We start from the raw sequence: 17,153 nt of genomic DNA on the forward strand, positions 1-17,153 counted from the left end.
AAATCACATCATGTTTATGGGGCTAGGAGCGTGGCCACGGGGGAGCGTGCAGGCTGAAAGTCAGCCACCTAACACGAAGGAAACCTCGGTAGAGAATCCGTGCTTCAGCGACAACAGCCGCTACTGAGGGCGGAAGCATTTTGTTGTGTGCGTGCGTGAGAGCACTGAAAGGGATTCCAAACCTTTTCACGAGTGAAACTCAGGCCCCAGCAAAAGGCAGAACAACACTCCCCATGTGTTTGACTAAGCTAGCACAGCGGCCCTACTTTTGCATTGAAGTCTAATCAGTAGGGTTCTACTCGAACAAACAACAGTGTCCAGAAACAGGGTTTTAGCTTCCAATGACCTCTCTGTGGGAGGAAGAAGTTTCGGGTTTAGTTTGGGTGAGAGCCACAGGACTGGTTCCACTTCGGAAAATCGGGGTAGAGACAGGTCGGTACAGAAGGCAGCTCACAAATCACATCATGGTTATGGGGCTAGTAGCATTGCCCCGGGTTGTGCGTGGAGGCTGAAAGCCAGCCACCTAACTCAAAGGAAAAACTCGGTAGAGGATCTGTGCTTCATTGAAAACAGCCCCTCCTGAGGGTGGAAGCATTTTGTTGTGCGCATGCCTGAGAGCACTGCAAGGGAGTCCAAAGCTCTTTACGCGTGAGACTCAGGCCCCATCAAAGGCAAGACAAGACTCCCGGTGTGTTTCATTTAGCTAGCACAGTGGCCCTACTTTTGCATGGAAGTCTAATCGCTAGCATTCTAACTCGAAGAACCAACAGGGTACAGAAACAGTGTTTTAGCTTCCGACGACCTCTCTGTGGGAGGAAGCAGTTTAGGGTGTAGTGTGGGTGAGAGTCACGGGACTGGTGCCATTTCGTAAAATCGGGGTAGAGACAGGCCCGTACAAATGGCAGCTCACAAATCAAATCATGGTTATGGGGCTAGTAGCGTTGCCCCCGCGGAGTGCGCAGGCTGATATTCAGCCACCCATCTCGAAGGAAAAACTCGGTAGAGAATCTGTGCTTCATTGAAAACAGCCGCTCCTGAGGGTGGAATCCTTTAGTTGTGTGCGTGGGTGCGAGCACTGCAAGGGAGTACGAAGCTTTTTACGAGCGCGACTCAGGCCCCAGCCAAAGGCAGGACAACACTCCCCATGGGTTTGTTTTAGCTAGCACTGCGGCCCTACTTTTGCATGGAAATCTAATCGCAAGCGTTCCAACTGGAAGAAAGAACAGTGTACAGAAACAGTGTTTTAGCTTCCGAAGACCTCCCTGTGCGTGGAAGCCGTTTAGGGTGTAGTGTGGATGAGAGTCACGGGACTTGTTCCATTTTGTAAAATCGGGGTAGAGACAGGCCCGTACAAATGGCAGCTCACCAATCAAATCATGGTTATGGGGCTAGTAGCATTGCCCAGGGGGTGCGTGCAGCCTGAAAGCCAGCCACCTAACTCGAAGGAAAAACTCGGTACAGAATCCGTGCTTATTGAAAACAGCCGCTCCTGAGGGTGGAAGCATTTTGTTGTGTGCATGCCTGAGAGCACTGCAAGGGAGTCCAAAGCTCATTACGAGTGAGACTCAGGCCCCAGCAAAGGCAAGACAAGACTCCCGGTGTGTTTCATTTAGCTAGCACAGCGGCCCTACTTTTGCATAGAAGTCGAATCGCTAGAATTCTAACTCGAAGAAACAAGAGTGTACAGAAACACTGTTTTATCTTCCGACGACCTCTCTGTGGGAGGAAGCCATTTAGGGTGTACTGTGGGTGAGAGCCTGGGGATGAGTTCCATTTCGTAAAATCGGGGTAGAGACAGGCCGGTACAGAAGGCAGCTCACAAATCACATCATGGTTATGGGGCTAGTAGCGTTGCCCCAGGGGAGCGTGCAGGCTGAAATTCAGCCACCTACCTCGAAGGAAAAACTCGCTAGAGAATCCGTGCTTCAGCAAAAACAGCCGCTCCGGAGGGTGGAAGCATTTTGTTGTGTGCGTGCGTGAGAGCACTGCCAGGGAGTCTAAAGCTCTTACGAATGAGACTCAGGCCCCACCAAAAGGCAGGACAAGACTCCCGGTGTGTTTGACCTAGCATGCACTGCGGCCCTACTTTTGCATTGAAGTCTAATCGGTAGGGTTCTAACTCGAACAAACAACAGTGTACAGAAACAGGGTTTTAGCTTCCGACGACCTCTCTGTGGGAGGAAGCCGTTTAGGGTGTACTGTGTGTGAGAGCCTGGGGATGGGTTCCATTTCGTAAAATCGGGGTAGAGACAGGCCGGAACAGAAGGCAGCTCACAAATCACATCATGTTTATGGGGCTAGGAGCGTGGCCACGGGGGAGCGTGCAGGCTGAAAGTCAGCCACCTAACACGAAGGAAACCTCGGTAGAGAATCCGTGCTTCAGCGACAACAGCCGCTACTGAGGGCGGAAGCATTTTGTTGTGTGCGTGCGTGAGAGCACTGAAAGGGATTCCAAACCTTTTCACGAGTGAAACTCAGGCCCCAGCAAAAGGCAGAACAACACTCCCCATGTGTTTGACTAAGCTAGCACAGCGGCCCTACTTTTGCATTGAAGTCTAATCAGTAGGGTTCTACTCGAACAAACAACAGTGTCCAGAAACAGGGTTTTAGCTTCCAATGACCTCTCTGTGGGAGGAAGAAGTTTCGGGTTTAGTTTGGGTGAGAGCCACAGGACTGGTTCCACTTCGGAAAATCGGGGTAGAGACAGGTCGGTACCGAAGGCAGCTCACAAATCACATCATGGTTATGGGGCTAGTAGCATTGCCCCGGGTTGTGCGTGGAGGCTGAAAGCCAGCCACCTAACTCGAAGGAAAAACTCGGTAGAGGATCTGTGCTTCATTGAAAACAGCCCCTCCTGAGGGTGGAAGCATTTTGTTGTGCGCATGCCTGAGAGCACTGCAAGGGAGTCCAAAGCTCTTTACGCGTGAGACTCAGGCCCCATCAAAGGCAAGACAAGACTCCCGGTGTGTTTCATTTAGCTAGCACAGTGGCCCTACTTTTGCATGGAAGTCTAATCGCTAGCATTCTAACTCGAAGAACCAACAGGGTACAGAAACAGTGTTTTAGCTTCCGACGACCTCTCTGTGGGAGGAAGCAGTTTAGGGTGTAGTGTGGGTGAGAGTCACGGGACTGGTGCCATTTCGTAAAATCGGGGTAGAGACAGGCCCGTACAAATGGCAGCTCACAAATCAAATCATGGTTATGGGGCTAGGAGCGTTGCCCCCGCGGAGTGCGCAGGCTGATATTCAGCCACCCATCTCGAAGGAAAAACTCGGTAGAGAATCTGTGCTTCATTGAAAACAGCCGCTCCTGAGGGTGGAATCCTTTAGTTGTGTGCGTGGGTGCGAGCACTGCAAGGGAGTACGAAGCTTTTTACGAGTGCGACTCAGGACCCAGCCAAAGGCAGTACAAGACTCCCCATGTGTTTGTTTTAGCTAGCACTGCGGCCCTACTTTTGCATGGAAATCTAATCGCAAGCGTTCCAACTGGAAGAAAGAACAGTGTACAGAAACAGTGTTTTAGCTTCCGAAGACCTCCCTGTGCGTGGAAGCCGTTTAGGGTGTAGTGTGGATGAGAGTCACGGGACTTGTTCCATTTTGTAAAATCGGGGTAAAGACAGGCCCGTACAAATGGCAGCTCACCAATCAAATCATGGTTATGGGGCTAGTAGCATTGCCCAGGGGGTGCGTGCAGCCTGAAAGCCAGCCACCTAACTCGAAGGAAAAACTCGGTACAGAATCCGTGCTTATTGAAAACAGCCGCTCCTGAGGGTGGAAGCATTTTGTTGTGTGCATGCCTGAGAGCACTGCAAGGGAGTCCAAAGCTCATTACGAGTGAGACTCAGGCCCCAGCAAAGGCAAGACAAGACTCCCGGTGTGTTTCATTTAGCTAGCACAGCGGCCCTACTTTTGCATAGAAGTCGAATCGCTAGAATTCTAACTCGAAGAAACAAGAGTGTACAGAAACACTGTTTTATCTTCCGACGACCTCTCTGTGGGAGGAAGCCGTTTAGGGTGTACTGTGGGTGAGAGCCTGGGGATGAGTTCCATTTCGTAAAATCGGGGTAGAGACAGGCCGGTACAGAAGGCAGCTCACAAATCACATCATGGTTATGGGGCTAGTAGCGTTGCCCCAGGGGAGCGTGCAGGCTGAAATTCAGCCACCTACCTCGAAGGAAAAACTCGCTAGAGAATCCGTGCTTCAGCAAAAAGAGCCGCTCCGGAGGGTGGAAGCATTTTGTTGCGTGCGTGCGTGAGAGCACTGCCAGGGAGTCTAAAGCTCTTACGAATGAGACTCAGGCCCCACCAAAAGGCAGGACAAGACTCCCGGTGTGTTTGACCTAGCATGCACTGCGGCCCTACTTTTGCATTGAAGTCTAATCGGTAGGGTTCTAACTCGAAGAAACAACAGTGTACAGAAACAGGGTTTTAGCTTCCGACGACCTCTCTGTGGGAGGAAGCCGTTTAGGGTGTACTGTGTGTGAGAGCCTGGGGATGGGTTCCATTTCGTAAAATCGGGGTAGAGACAGGCCGGAACAGAAGGCAGCTCACAAATCACATCATGTTTATGGGGCTAGGAGCGTGGCCACGGGGGAGCGTGCAGGCTGAAAGTCAGCCACCTAACACGAAGGAAACCTCGGTAGAGAATCCGTGCTTCAGCGACAACAGCCGCTACTGAGGGCGGAAGCATTTTGTTGTGTGCGTGCGTGAGAGCACTGAAAGGGATTCCAAACCTTTTCACGAGTGAAACTCAGGCCCCAGCAAAAGGCAGAACAACACTCCCCATGTGTTTGACTAAGCTAGCACAGCGGCCCTACTTTTGCATTGAAGTCTAATCAGTAGGGTTCTACTCGAACAAACAACAGTGTCCAGAAACAGGGTTTTAGCTTCCAATGACCTCTCTGTGGGAGGAAGAAGTTTCGGGTTTAGTTTGGGTGAGAGCCACAGGACTGGTTCCACTTCGGAAAATCGGGGTAGAGACAGGTCGGTACAGAAGGCAGCTCACAAATCACATCATGGTTATGGGGCTAGTAGCATTGCCCCGGGTTGTGCGTGGAGGCTGAAAGCCAGCCACCTAACTCGAAGGAAAAACTCGGTAGAGGATCTGTGCTTCATTGAAAACAGCCCCTCCTGAGGGTGGAAGCATTTTGTTGTGCGCATGCCTGAGAGCACTGCAAGGGAGTCCAAAGCTCTTTACGCGTGAGACTCAGGCCCCATCAAAGGCAAGACAAGACTCCCGGTGTGTTTCATTTAGCTAGCACAGTGGCCCTACTTTTGCATGGAAGTCTCATCGCTAGCATTCTAACTCGAAGAACCAACAGGGTACAGAAACAGTGTTTTAGCTTCCGACGACCTCTCTGTGGGAGGAAGCAGTTTAGGGTGTAGTGTGGGTGAGAGTCACGGGACTGGTGCCATTTCGTAAAATCGGGGTAGAGACAGGCCCGTACAAATGGCAGCTCACAAATCAAATCATGGTTATGGGGCTAGTAGCGTTGCCCCCGCGGAGTGCGCAGGCTGATATTCAGCCACCCATCTCGAAGGAAAAACTCGGTAGAGAATCTGTGCTTCATTGAAAACAGCCGCTCCTGAGGGTGGAATCCTTTAGTTGTGTGCGTGGGTGCGAGCACTGCAAGGGAGTACGAAGCTTTTTACGAGCGCGACTCAGGCCCCAGCCAAAGGCAGGACAAGACTCCCCATGTGTTTGTTTTAGCTAGCACTGCGGCCCTACTTTTGCATGGAAATCTAATCGCAAGCGTTCCAACTGGAAGAAAGAACAGTGTACAGAAACAGTGTTTTAGCTTCCGAAGACCTCCCTGTGCGTGGAAGCCGTTTAGGGTGTAGTGTGGATGAGAGTCACGGGACTTGTTCCATTTTGTAAAATCGGGGTAGAGACAGGCCCGTACAAATGGCAGCTCACCAATCAAATCATGGTTATGGGGCTAGTAGCATTGCCCAGGGGGTGCGTGCAGCCTGAAAGCCAGCCACCTAACTCGAAGGAAAAACTCGGTACAGAATCCGTGCTTATTGAAAACAGCCGCTCCTGAGGGTGGAAGCATTTTGTTGTGTGCATGCCTGAGAGCACTGCAAGGGAGTCCAAAGCTCATTACGAGTGAGACTCAGGCCCCAGCAAAGGCAAGACAAGACTCCCGGTGTGTTTCATTTAGCTAGCACAGCGGCCCTACTTTTGCATAGAAGTCGAATCGCTAGAATTCTAACTCGAAGAAACAAGAGTGTACAGAAACACTGTTTTATCTTCCGACGACCTCTCTGTGGGAGGAAGCCGTTTAGGGTGTACTGTGGGTGAGAGCCTGGGGATGAGTTCCATTTCGTAAAATCGGGGTAGAGACAGGCCGGTACAGAAGGCAGCTCACAAATCACATCATGGTTATGGGGCTAGTAGCGTTGCCCCAGGGGAGCGTGCAGGCTGAAATTCAGCCACCTACCTCGAAGGAAAAACTCGCTAGAGAATCCGTGCTTCAGCAAAAAGAGCCGCTCCGGAGGGTGGAAGCATTTTGTTGTGTGCGTGCGTGAGAGCACTGCCAGGGAGTCTAAAGCTCTTACGAATGAGACTCAGGCCCCACCAAAAGGCAGGACAAGACTCCCGGTGTGTTTGACCTAGCATGCACTGCGGCCCTACTTTTGCATTGAAGTCTAATCGGTAGGGTTCTAACTCGAACAAACAACAGTGTACAGAAACAGGGTTTTAGCTTCCGACGACCTCTCTGTGGGAGGAAGCCGTTTAGGGTGTACTGTGTGTGAGAGCCTGGGGATGGGTTCCATTTCGTAAAATCGGGGTAGAGACAGGCCGGAACAGAAGGCAGCTCACAAATCACATCATGTTTATGGGGCTAGGAGCGTGGCCACGGGGGAGCGTGCAGGCTGAAAGTCAGCCACCTAACACGAAGGAAACCTCGGTAGAGAATCCGTGCTTCAGCGACAACAGCCGCTACTGAGGGCGGAAGCATTTTGTTGTGTGCGTGCGTGAGAGCACTGAAAGGGATTCCAAACCTTTTCACGAGTGAAACTCAGGCCCCAGCAAAAGGCAGAACAACACTCCCCATGTGTTTGACTAAGCTAGCACAGCGGCCCTACTTTTGCATTGAAGTCTAATCAGTAGGGTTCTACTCGAACAAACAACAGTGTCCAGAAACAGGGTTTTAGCTTCCAATGACCTCTCTGTGGGAGGAAGAAGTTTCGGGTTTAGTTTGGGTGAGAGCCACAGGACTGGTTCCACTTCGGAAAATCGGGGTAGAGACAGGTCGGTACAGAAGGCAGCTCACAAATCACATCATGGTTATGGGGCTAGTAGCATTGCCCCGGGTTGTGCGTGGAGGCTGAAAGCCAGCCACCTAACTCGAAGGAAAAACTCGGTAGAGGATCTGTGCTTCATTGAAAACAGCCCCTCCTGAGGGTGGAAGCATTTTGTTGTGCGCATGCCTGAGAGCACTGCAAGGGAGTCCAAAGCTCTTTACGCGTGAGACTCAGGCCCCATCAAAGGCAAGACAAGACTCCCGGTGTGTTTCATTTAGCTAGCACAGTGGCCCTACTTTTGCATGGAAGTCTAATCGCTAGCATTCTAACTCGAAGAACCAACAGGGTACAGAAACAGTGTTTTAGCTTCCGACGACCTCTCTGTGGGAGGAAGCAGTTTAGGGTGTAGTGTGGGTGAGAGTCACGGGACTGGTGCCATTTCGTAAAATCGGGGTAGAGACAGGCCCGTACAAATGGCAGCTCACAAATCAAATCATGGTTATGGGGCTAGGAGCGTTGCCCCCGCGGAGTGCGCAGGCTGATATTCAGCCACCCATCTCGAAGGAAAAACTCGGTAGAGAATCTGTGCTTCATTGAAAACAGCCGCTCCTGAGGGTGGAATCCTTTAGTTGTGTGCGTGGGTGCGAGCACTGCAAGGGAGTACGAAGCTTTTTACGAGTGCGACTCAGGACCCAGCCAAAGGCAGTACAAGACTCCCCATGTGTTTGTTTTAGCTAGCACTGCGGCCCTACTTTTGCATGGAAATCTAATCGCAAGCGTTCCAACTGGAAGAAAGAACAGTGTACAGAAACAGTGTTTTAGCTTCCGAAGACCTCCCTGTGCGTGGAAGCCGTTTAGGGTGTAGTGTGGATGAGAGTCACGGGACTTGTTCCATTTTGTAAAATCGGGGTAGAGACAGGCCCGTACAAATGGCAGCTCACCAATCAAATCATGGTTATGGGGCTAGTAGCATTGCCCAGGGGGTGCGTGCAGCCTGAAAGCCAGCCACCTAACTCGAAGGAAAAACTCGGTACAGAATCCGTGCTTATTGAAAACAGCCGCTCCTGAGGGTGGAAGCATTTTGTTGTGTGCATGCCTGAGAGCACTGCAAGGGAGTCCAAAGCTCATTACGAGTGAGACTCAGGCCCCAGCAAAGGCAAGACAAGACTCCCGGTGTGTTTCATTTAGCTAGCACAGCGGCCCTACTTTTGCATAGAAGTCGAATCGCTAGAATTCTAACTCGAAGAAACAAGAGTGTACAGAAACACTGTTTTATCTTCCGACGACCTCTCTGTGGGAGGAAGCCGTTTAGGGTGTACTGTGGGTGAGAGCCTGGGGATGAGTTCCATTTCGTAAAATCGGGGTAGAGACAGGCCGGTACAGAAGGCAGCTCACAAATCACATCATGGTTATGGGGCTAGTAGCGTTGCCCCAGGGGAGCGTGCAGGCTGAAATTCAGCCACCTACCTCGAAGGAAAAACTCGCTAGAGAATCCGTGCTTCAGCAAAAAGAGCCGCTCCGGAGGGTGGAAGCATTTTGTTGCGTGCGTGCGTGAGAGCACTGCCAGGGAGTCTAAAGCTCTTACGAATGAGACTCAGGCCCCACCAAAAGGCAGGACAAGACTCCCGGTGTGTTTGACCTAGCATGCACTGCGGCCCTACTTTTGCATTGAAGTCTAATCGGTAGGGTTCTAACTCGAAGAAACAACAGTGTACAGAAACAGGGTTTTAGCTTCCGACGACCTCTCTGTGGGAGGAAGCCGTTTAGGGTGTACTGTGTGTGAGAGCCTGGGGATGGGTTCCATTTCGTAAAATCGGGGTAGAGACAGGCCGGAACAGAAGGCAGCTCACAAATCACATCATGTTTATGGGGCTAGGAGCGTGGCCACGGGGGAGCGTGCAGGCTGAAAGTCAGCCACCTAACACGAAGGAAACCTCGGTAGAGAATCCGTGCTTCAGCGACAACAGCCGCTACTGAGGGCGGAAGCATTTTGTTGTGTGCGTGCGTGAGAGCACTGAAAGGGATTCCAAACCTTTTCACGAGTGAAACTCAGGCCCCAGCAAAAGGCAGAACAACACTCCCCATGTGTTTGACTAAGCTAGCACAGCGGCCCTACTTTTGCATTGAAGTCTAATCAGTAGGGTTCTACTCGAACAAACAACAGTGTCCAGAAACAGGGTTTTAGCTTCCAATGACCTCTCTGTGGGAGGAAGAAGTTTCGGGTTTAGTTTGGGTGAGAGCCACAGGACTGGTTCCACTTCGGAAAATCGGGGTAGAGACAGGTCGGTACAGAAGGCAGCTCACAAATCACATCATGGTTATGGGGCTAGTAGCATTGCCCCGGGTTGTGCGTGGAGGCTGAAAGCCAGCCACCTAACTCGAAGGAAAAACTCGGTAGAGGATCTGTGCTTCATTGAAAACAGCCCCTCCTGAGGGTGGAAGCATTTTGTTGTGCGCATGCCTGAGAGCACTGCAAGGGAGTCCAAAGCTCTTTACGCGTGAGACTCAGGCCCCATCAAAGGCAAGACAAGACTCCCGGTGTGTTTCATTTAGCTAGCACAGTGGCCCTACTTTTGCATGGAAGTCTAATCGCTAGCATTCTAACTCGAAGAACCAACAGGGTACAGAAACAGTGTTTTAGCTTCCGACGACCTCTCTGTGGGAGGAAGCAGTTTAGGGTGTAGTGTGGGTGAGAGTCACGGGACTGGTGCCATTTCGTAAAATCGGGGTAGAGACAGGCCCGTACAAATGGCAGCTCACAAATCAAATCATGGTTATGGGGCTAGGAGCGTTGCCCCCGCGGAGTGCGCAGGCTGATATTCAGCCACCCATCTCGAAGGAAAAACTCGGTAGAGAATCTGTGCTTCATTGAAAACAGCCGCTCCTGAGGGTGGAATCCTTTAGTTGTGTGCGTGGGTGCGAGCACTGCAAGGGAGTACGAAGCTTTTTACGAGCGCGACTCAGGCCCCAGCCAAAGGCAGGACAAGACTCCCCATGTGTTTGTTTTAGCTAGCACTGCGGCCCTACTTTTGCATGGAAATCTAATCGCAAGCGTTCCAACTGGAAGAAAGAACAGTGTACAGAAACAGTGTTTTATCTTCCGAAGACCTCCCTGTGCGTGGAAGCCGTTTAGGGTGTAGTGTGGATGAGAGTCACGGGACTTGTTCCATTTTGTAAAATCGGGGTAGAGACAGGCCCGTACAAATGGCAGCTCACCAATCAAATCATGGTTATGGGGCTAGTAGCATTGCCCAGGGGGTGCGTGCAGCCTGAAAGCCAGCCACCTAACTCGAAGGAAAAACTCGGTACAGAATCCGTGCTTATTGAAAACAGCCGCTCCTGAGGGTGGAAGCATTTTGTTGTGTGCATGCCTGAGAGCACTGCAAGGGAGTCCAAAGCTCATTACGAGTGAGACTCAGGCCCCAGCAAAGGCAAGACAAGACTCCCGGTGTGTTTCATTTAGCTAGCACAGCGGCCCTACTTTTGCATAGAAGTCGAATCGCTAGAATTCTAACTCGAAGAAACAAGAGTGTACAGAAACACTGTTTTATCTTCCGACGACCTCTCTGTGGGAGGAAGCCGTTTAGGGTGTACTGTGGGTGAGAGCCTGGGGATGAGTTCCATTTCGTAAAATCGGGGTAGAGACAGGCCGGTACAGAAGGCAGCTCACAAATCACATCATGGTTATGGGGCTAGTAGCGTTGCCCCAGGGGAGCGTGCAGGCTGAAATTCAGCCACCTACCTCGAAGGAAAAACTCGCTAGAGAATCCGTGCTTCAGCAAAAAGAGCCGCTCCGGAGGGTGGAAGCATTTTGTTGCGTGCGTGCGTGAGAGCACTGCCAGGGAGTCTAAAGCTCTTACGAATGAGACTCAGGCCCCACCAAAAGGCAGGACAAGACTCCCGGTGTGTTTGACCTAGCATGCACTGCGGCCCTACTTTTGCATTGAAGTCTAATCGGTAGGGTTCTAACTCGAAGAAACAACAGTGTACAGAAACAGGGTTTTAGCTTCCGACGACCTCTCTGTGGGAGGAAGCCGTTTAGGGTGTACTGTGTGTGAGAGCCTGGGGATGGGTTCCATTTCGTAAAATCGGGGTAGAGACAGGCCGGAACAGAAGGCAGCTCACAAATCACATCATGTTTATGGGGCTAGGAGCGTGGCCACGGGGGAGCGTGCAGGCTGAAAGTCAGCCACCTAACACGAAGGAAACCTCGGTAGAGAATCCGTGCTTCAGCGACAACAGCCGCTACTGAGGGCGGAAGCATTTTGTTGTGTGCGTGCGTGAGAGCACTGAAAGGGATTCCAAACCTTTTCACGAGTGAAACTCAGGCCCCAGCAAAAGGCAGAACAACACTCCCCATGTGTTTGACTAAGCTAGCACAGCGGCCCTACTTTTGCATTGAAGTCTAATCAGTAGGGTTCTACTCGAACAAACAACAGTGTCCAGAAACAGGGTTTTAGCTTCCAATGACCTCTCTGTGGGAGGAAGAAGTTTCGGGTTTAGTTTGGGTGAGAGCCACAGGACTGGTTCCACTTCGGAAAATCGGGGTAGAGACAGGTCGGTACAGAAGGCAGCTCACAAATCACATCATGGTTATGGGGCTAGTAGCATTGCCCCGGGTTGTGCGTGGAGGCTGAAAGCCAGCCACCTAACTCGAAGGAAAAACTCGGTAGAGGATCTGTGCTTCATTGAAAACAGCCCCTCCTGAGGGTGGAAGCATTTTGTTGTGCGCATGCCTGAGAGCACTGCAAGGGAGTCCAAAGCTCTTTACGCGTGAGACTCAGGCCCCATCAAAGGCAAGACAAGACTCCCGGTGTGTTTCATTTAGCTAGCACAGTGGCCCTACTTTTGCATGGAAGTCTCATCGCTAGCATTCTAACTCGAAGAACCAACAGGGTACAGAAACAGTGTTTTAGCTTCCGACGACCTCTCTGTGGGAGGAAGCAGTTTAGGGTGTAGTGTGGGTGAGAGTCACGGGACTGGTGCCATTTCGTAAAATCGGGGTAGAGACAGGCCCGTACAAATGGCAGCTCACAAATCAAATCATGGTTATGGGGCTAGGAGCGTTGCCCCCGCGGAGTGCGCAGGCTGATATTCAGCCACCCATCTCGAAGGAAAAACTCAGTAGAGAATCTGTGCTTCATTGAAAACAGCCGCTCCTGAGGGTGGAATCCTTTAGTTGTGTGCGTGGGTGCGAGCACTGCAAGGGAGTACGAAGCTTTTTACGAGCGCGACTCAGGCCCCAGCCAAAGGCAGGACAAGACTCCCCATGTGTTTGTTTTAGCTAGCACTGCGGCCCTACTTTTGCATGGAAATCTAATCGCAAGCGTTCCAACTGGAAGAAAGAACAGTGTACAGAAAAAGTGTTTTATCTTCTGAAGACCTCCCTGTGCGTGGAAGCCGTTTAGGGTGTAGTGTGGATGAGAGTCACGGGACTTGTTCCATTTTGTAAAATCGGGGTAGAGACAGGCCCGTACAAATGGCAGCTCACCAATCAAATCATGGTTATGGGGCTAGTAGCATTGCCCAGGGGGTGCGTGCAGCCTGAAAGCCAGCCACCTAACTCGAAGGAAAAACTCGGTACAGAATCCGTGCTTATTGAAAACAGCCGCTCCTGAGGGTGGAAGCATTTTGTTGTGTGCATGCCTGAGAGCACTGCAAGGGAGTCCAAAGCTCATTACGAGTGAGACTCAGGCCCCAGCAAAGGCAAGACAAGACTCCCGGTGTGTTTCATTTAGCTAGCACAGCGGCCCTACTTTTGCATAGAAGTCGAATCGCTAGAATTCTAACTCGAAGAAACAAGAGTGTACAGAAACACTGTTTTATCTTCCGACGACCTCTCTGTGGGAGGAAGCCGTTTAGGGTGTACTGTGGGTGAGAGCCTGGGGATGAGTTCCATTTCGTAAAATCGGGGTAGAGACAGGCCGGTACAGAAGGCAGCTCACAAATCACATCATGGTTATGGGGTTAGTAGCGTTGCCCCAGGGGAGCGTGCAGGCTGAAATTCAGCCACCTACCTCGAAGGAAAAACTCGCTAGAGAATCCGTGCTTCAGCAAAAACAGCCGCTCCGGAGGGTGGAAGCATTTTGTTGCGTGCGTGCGTGAGAGCACTGCCAGGGAGTCTAAAGCTCTTACGAATGAGACTCAGGCCCCACCAAAAGGCAGGACAAGACTCCCGGTGTGTTTGACCTAGCATGCACTGCGGCCCTACTTTTGCATTGAAGTCTAATCGGTAGGGTTCTAACTCGAAGAAACAACAGTGTACAGAAACAGGGTTTTAGCTTCCGACGACCTCTCTGTGGGAGGAAGCCGTTTAGGGTGTACTGTGTGTGAGAGCCTGGGGATGGGTTCCATTTCGTAAAATCGGGGTAGAGACAGGCCGGAACAGAAGGCAGCTCACAAATCACATCATGTTTATGGGGCTAGGAGCGTGGCCACGGGGGAGCGTGCAGGCTGAAAGTCAGCCACCTAACACGAAGGAAACCTCGGTAGAGAATCCGTGCTTCAGCGACAACAGCCGCTACTGAGGGCGGAAGCATTTTGTTGTGTGCGTGCGTGAGAGCACTGAAAGGGATTCCAAACCTTTTCACGAGTGAAACTCAGGCCCCAGCAAAAGGCAGAACAACACTCCCCATGTGTTTGACTAAGCTAGCACAGCGGCCCTACTTTTGCATTGAAGTCTAATCAGTAGGGTTCTACTCGAACAAACAACAGTGTCCAGAAACAGGGTTTTAGCTTCCAATGACCTCTCTGTGGGAGGAAGAAGTTTCGGGTTTAGTTTGGGTGAGAGCCACAGGACTGGTTCCACTTCGGAAAATCGGGGTAGAGACAGGTCGGTACAGAAGGCAGCTCACAAATCACATCATGGTTATGGGGCTAGTAGCATTGCCCCGGGTTGTGCGTGGAGGCTGAAAGCCAGCCACCTAACTCGAAGGAAAAACTCGGTAGAGGATCTGTGCTTCATTGAAAACAGCCCCTCCTGAGGGTGGAAGCATTTTGTTGTGCGCATGCCTGAGAGCACTGCAAGGGAGTCCAAAGCTCTTTACGCGTGAGACTCAGGCCCCATCAAAGGCAAGACAAGACTCCCGGTGTGTTTCATTTAGCTAGCACAGTGGCCCTACTTTTGCATGGAAGTCTAATCGCTAGCATTCTAACTCGAAGAACCAACAGGGTACAGAAACAGTGTTTTAGCTTCCGACTACCTCTCTGTGGGAGGAAGCAGTTTAGGGTGTAGTGTGGGTGAGAGTCACGGGACTGGTGCCATTTCGTAAAATCGGGGTAGAGACAGGCCCATACAAATGGCAGCTCACAAATCAAATCATGGTTATGGGGCTAGTAGCGTTGCCCCCGCGGAGTGCGCAGGCTGATATTCAGCCACCCATCTCGAAGGAAAAACTCGGTAGAGAATCTGTGCTTCATTGAAAACAGCCGCTCCTGAGGGTGGAATCCTTTAGTTGTGTGCGTGGGTGCGAGCACTGCAAGGGAGTACGAAGCTTTTTACGAGCGCGACTCAGGCCCCAGCCAAAGGCAGGACAAGACTCCCCATGGGTTTGTTTTAGCTAGCACCGCGGCCCTACTTTTGCATGGAAATCTAATCGCAAGCGTTCCAACTGGAAGAAAGAACAGTGTACAGAAACAGTGTTTTAGCTTCCGAAGACCTCCCTGTGCGTGGAAGCCGTTTAGGGTGTAGTGTGGATGAGAGTCACGGGACTTGTTCCATTTTGTAAAATCGGGGTAGAGACAGGCCCGTACAAATGGCAGCTCACCAATCAAATCATGGTTATGGGGCTAGTAGCATTGCCCAGGGGGTGCGTGCAGCCTGAAAGCCAGCCACCTAACTCGAAGGAAAAACTCGGTACAGAATCCGTGCTTATTGAAAACAGCCGCTCCTGAGGGTGGAAGCATTTTGTTGTGTGCATGCCTGAGAGCACTGCAAGGGAGTCCAAAGCTCATTACGAGTGAGACTCAGGCCCCAGCAAAGGCAAGACAAGACTCCCGGTGTGTTTCATTTAGCTAGCACAGCGGCCCTACTTTTGCATAGAAGTCGAATCGCTAGAATTCTAACTCGAAGAAACAAGAGTGTACAGAAACACTGTTTTATCTTCCGACGACCTCTCTGTGGGAGGAAGCCGTTTAGGGTGTACTGTGGGTGAGAGCCTGGGGATGAGTTCCATTTCGTAAAATCGGGGTAGAGACAGGCCGGTACAGAAGGCAGCTCACAAATCACATCATGGTTATGGGGCTAGTAGCGTTGCCCCAGGGGAGCGTGCAGGCTGAAATTCAGCCACCTACCTCGAAGGAAAAACTCGCTAGAGAATCCGTGCTTCAGCAAAAAGAGCCGCTCCGGAGGGTGGAAGCATTTTGTTGCGTGCGTGCGTGAGAGCACTGCCAGGGAGTCTAAAGCTCTTACGAATGAGACTCAGGCCCCACCAAAAGGCAGGACAAGACTCCCGGTGTGTTTGACCTAGCATGCACTGCGGCCCTACTTTTGCATTGAAGTCTAATCGGTAGGGTTCTAACTCGAACAAACAACAGTGTACAGAAACAGGGTTTTAGCTTCCGACGACCTCTCTGTGGGAGGAAGCCGTTTAGGGTGTACTGTGTGTGAGAGCCTGGGGATGGGTTCCATTTCGTAAAATCGGGGTAGAGACAGGCCGGAACAGAAGGCAGCTCACAAATCACATCATGTTTATGGGGCTAGGAGCGTGGCCACGGGGGAGCGTGCAGGCTGAAAGTCAGCCACCTAACACGAAGGAAACCTCGGTAGAGAATCCGTGCTTCAGCGACAACAGCCGCTACTGAGGGCGGAAGCATTTTGTTGTGTGCGTGCGTGAGAGCACTGAAAGGGATTCCAAACCTTTTCACGAGTGAAACTCAGGCCCCAGCAAAAGGCAGAACAACACTCCCCATGTGTTTGACTAAGCTAGCACAGCGGCCCTACTTTTGCATTGAAGTCTAATCAGTAGGGTTCTACTCGAACAAACAACAGTGTCCAGAAACAGGGTTTTAGCTTCCAATGACCTCTCTGTGGGAGGAAGAAGTTTCGGGTTTAGTTTGGGTGAGAGCCACAGGACTGGTTCCACTTCGGAAAATCGGGGTAGAGACAGGTCGGTACAGAAGGCAGCTCACAAATCACATCATGGTTATGGGGCTAGTAGCATTGCCCCGGGTTGTGCGTGGAGGCTGAAAGCCAGCCACCTAACTCGAAGGAAAAACTCGGTAGAGGATCTGTGCTTCATTGAAAACAGCCCCTCCTGAGGGTGGAAGCATTTTGTTGTGCGCATGCCTGAGAGCACTGCAAGGGAGTCCAAAGCTCTTTACGCGTGAGACTCAGGCCCCATCAAAGGCAAGACAAGACTCCCGGTGTGTTTCATTTAGCTAGCACAGTGGCCCTACTTTTGCATGGAAGTCTAATCGCTAGCATTCTAACTCGAAGAACCAACAGGGTACAGAAACAGTGTTTTAGCTTCCGACGACCTCTCTGTGGGAGGAAGCAGTTTAGGGTGTAGTGTGGGTGAGAGTCACGGGACTGGTGCCATTTCGTAAAATCGGGGTAGAGACAGGCCCGTACAAATGGCAGCTCACAAATCAAATCATGGTTATGGGGCTAGGAGCGTTGCCCCCGCGGAGTGCGCAGGCTGATATTCAGCCACCCATCTCGAAGGAAAAACTCGGTAGAGAATCTGTGCTTCATTGAAAACAGCCGCTCCTGAGGGTGGAATCCTTTAGTTGTGTGCGTGGGTGCGAGCACTGCAAGGGAGTACGAAGCTTTTTACGAGCGCGACTCAGGCCCCAGCCAAAGGCAGGACAAGACTCCCCATGTGTTTGTTTTAGCTAGCACTGCGGCCCTACTTTTGCATGGAAATCTAATCGCAAGCGTTCCAACTGGAAGAAAGAACAGTG

Source organism: Halichoerus grypus, chromosome X, assembly GCF_964656455.1.
Source record: "Halichoerus grypus chromosome X, mHalGry1.hap1.1, whole genome shotgun sequence".
NCBI lineage: Eukaryota > Metazoa > Chordata > Mammalia > Carnivora > Phocidae > Halichoerus > Halichoerus grypus.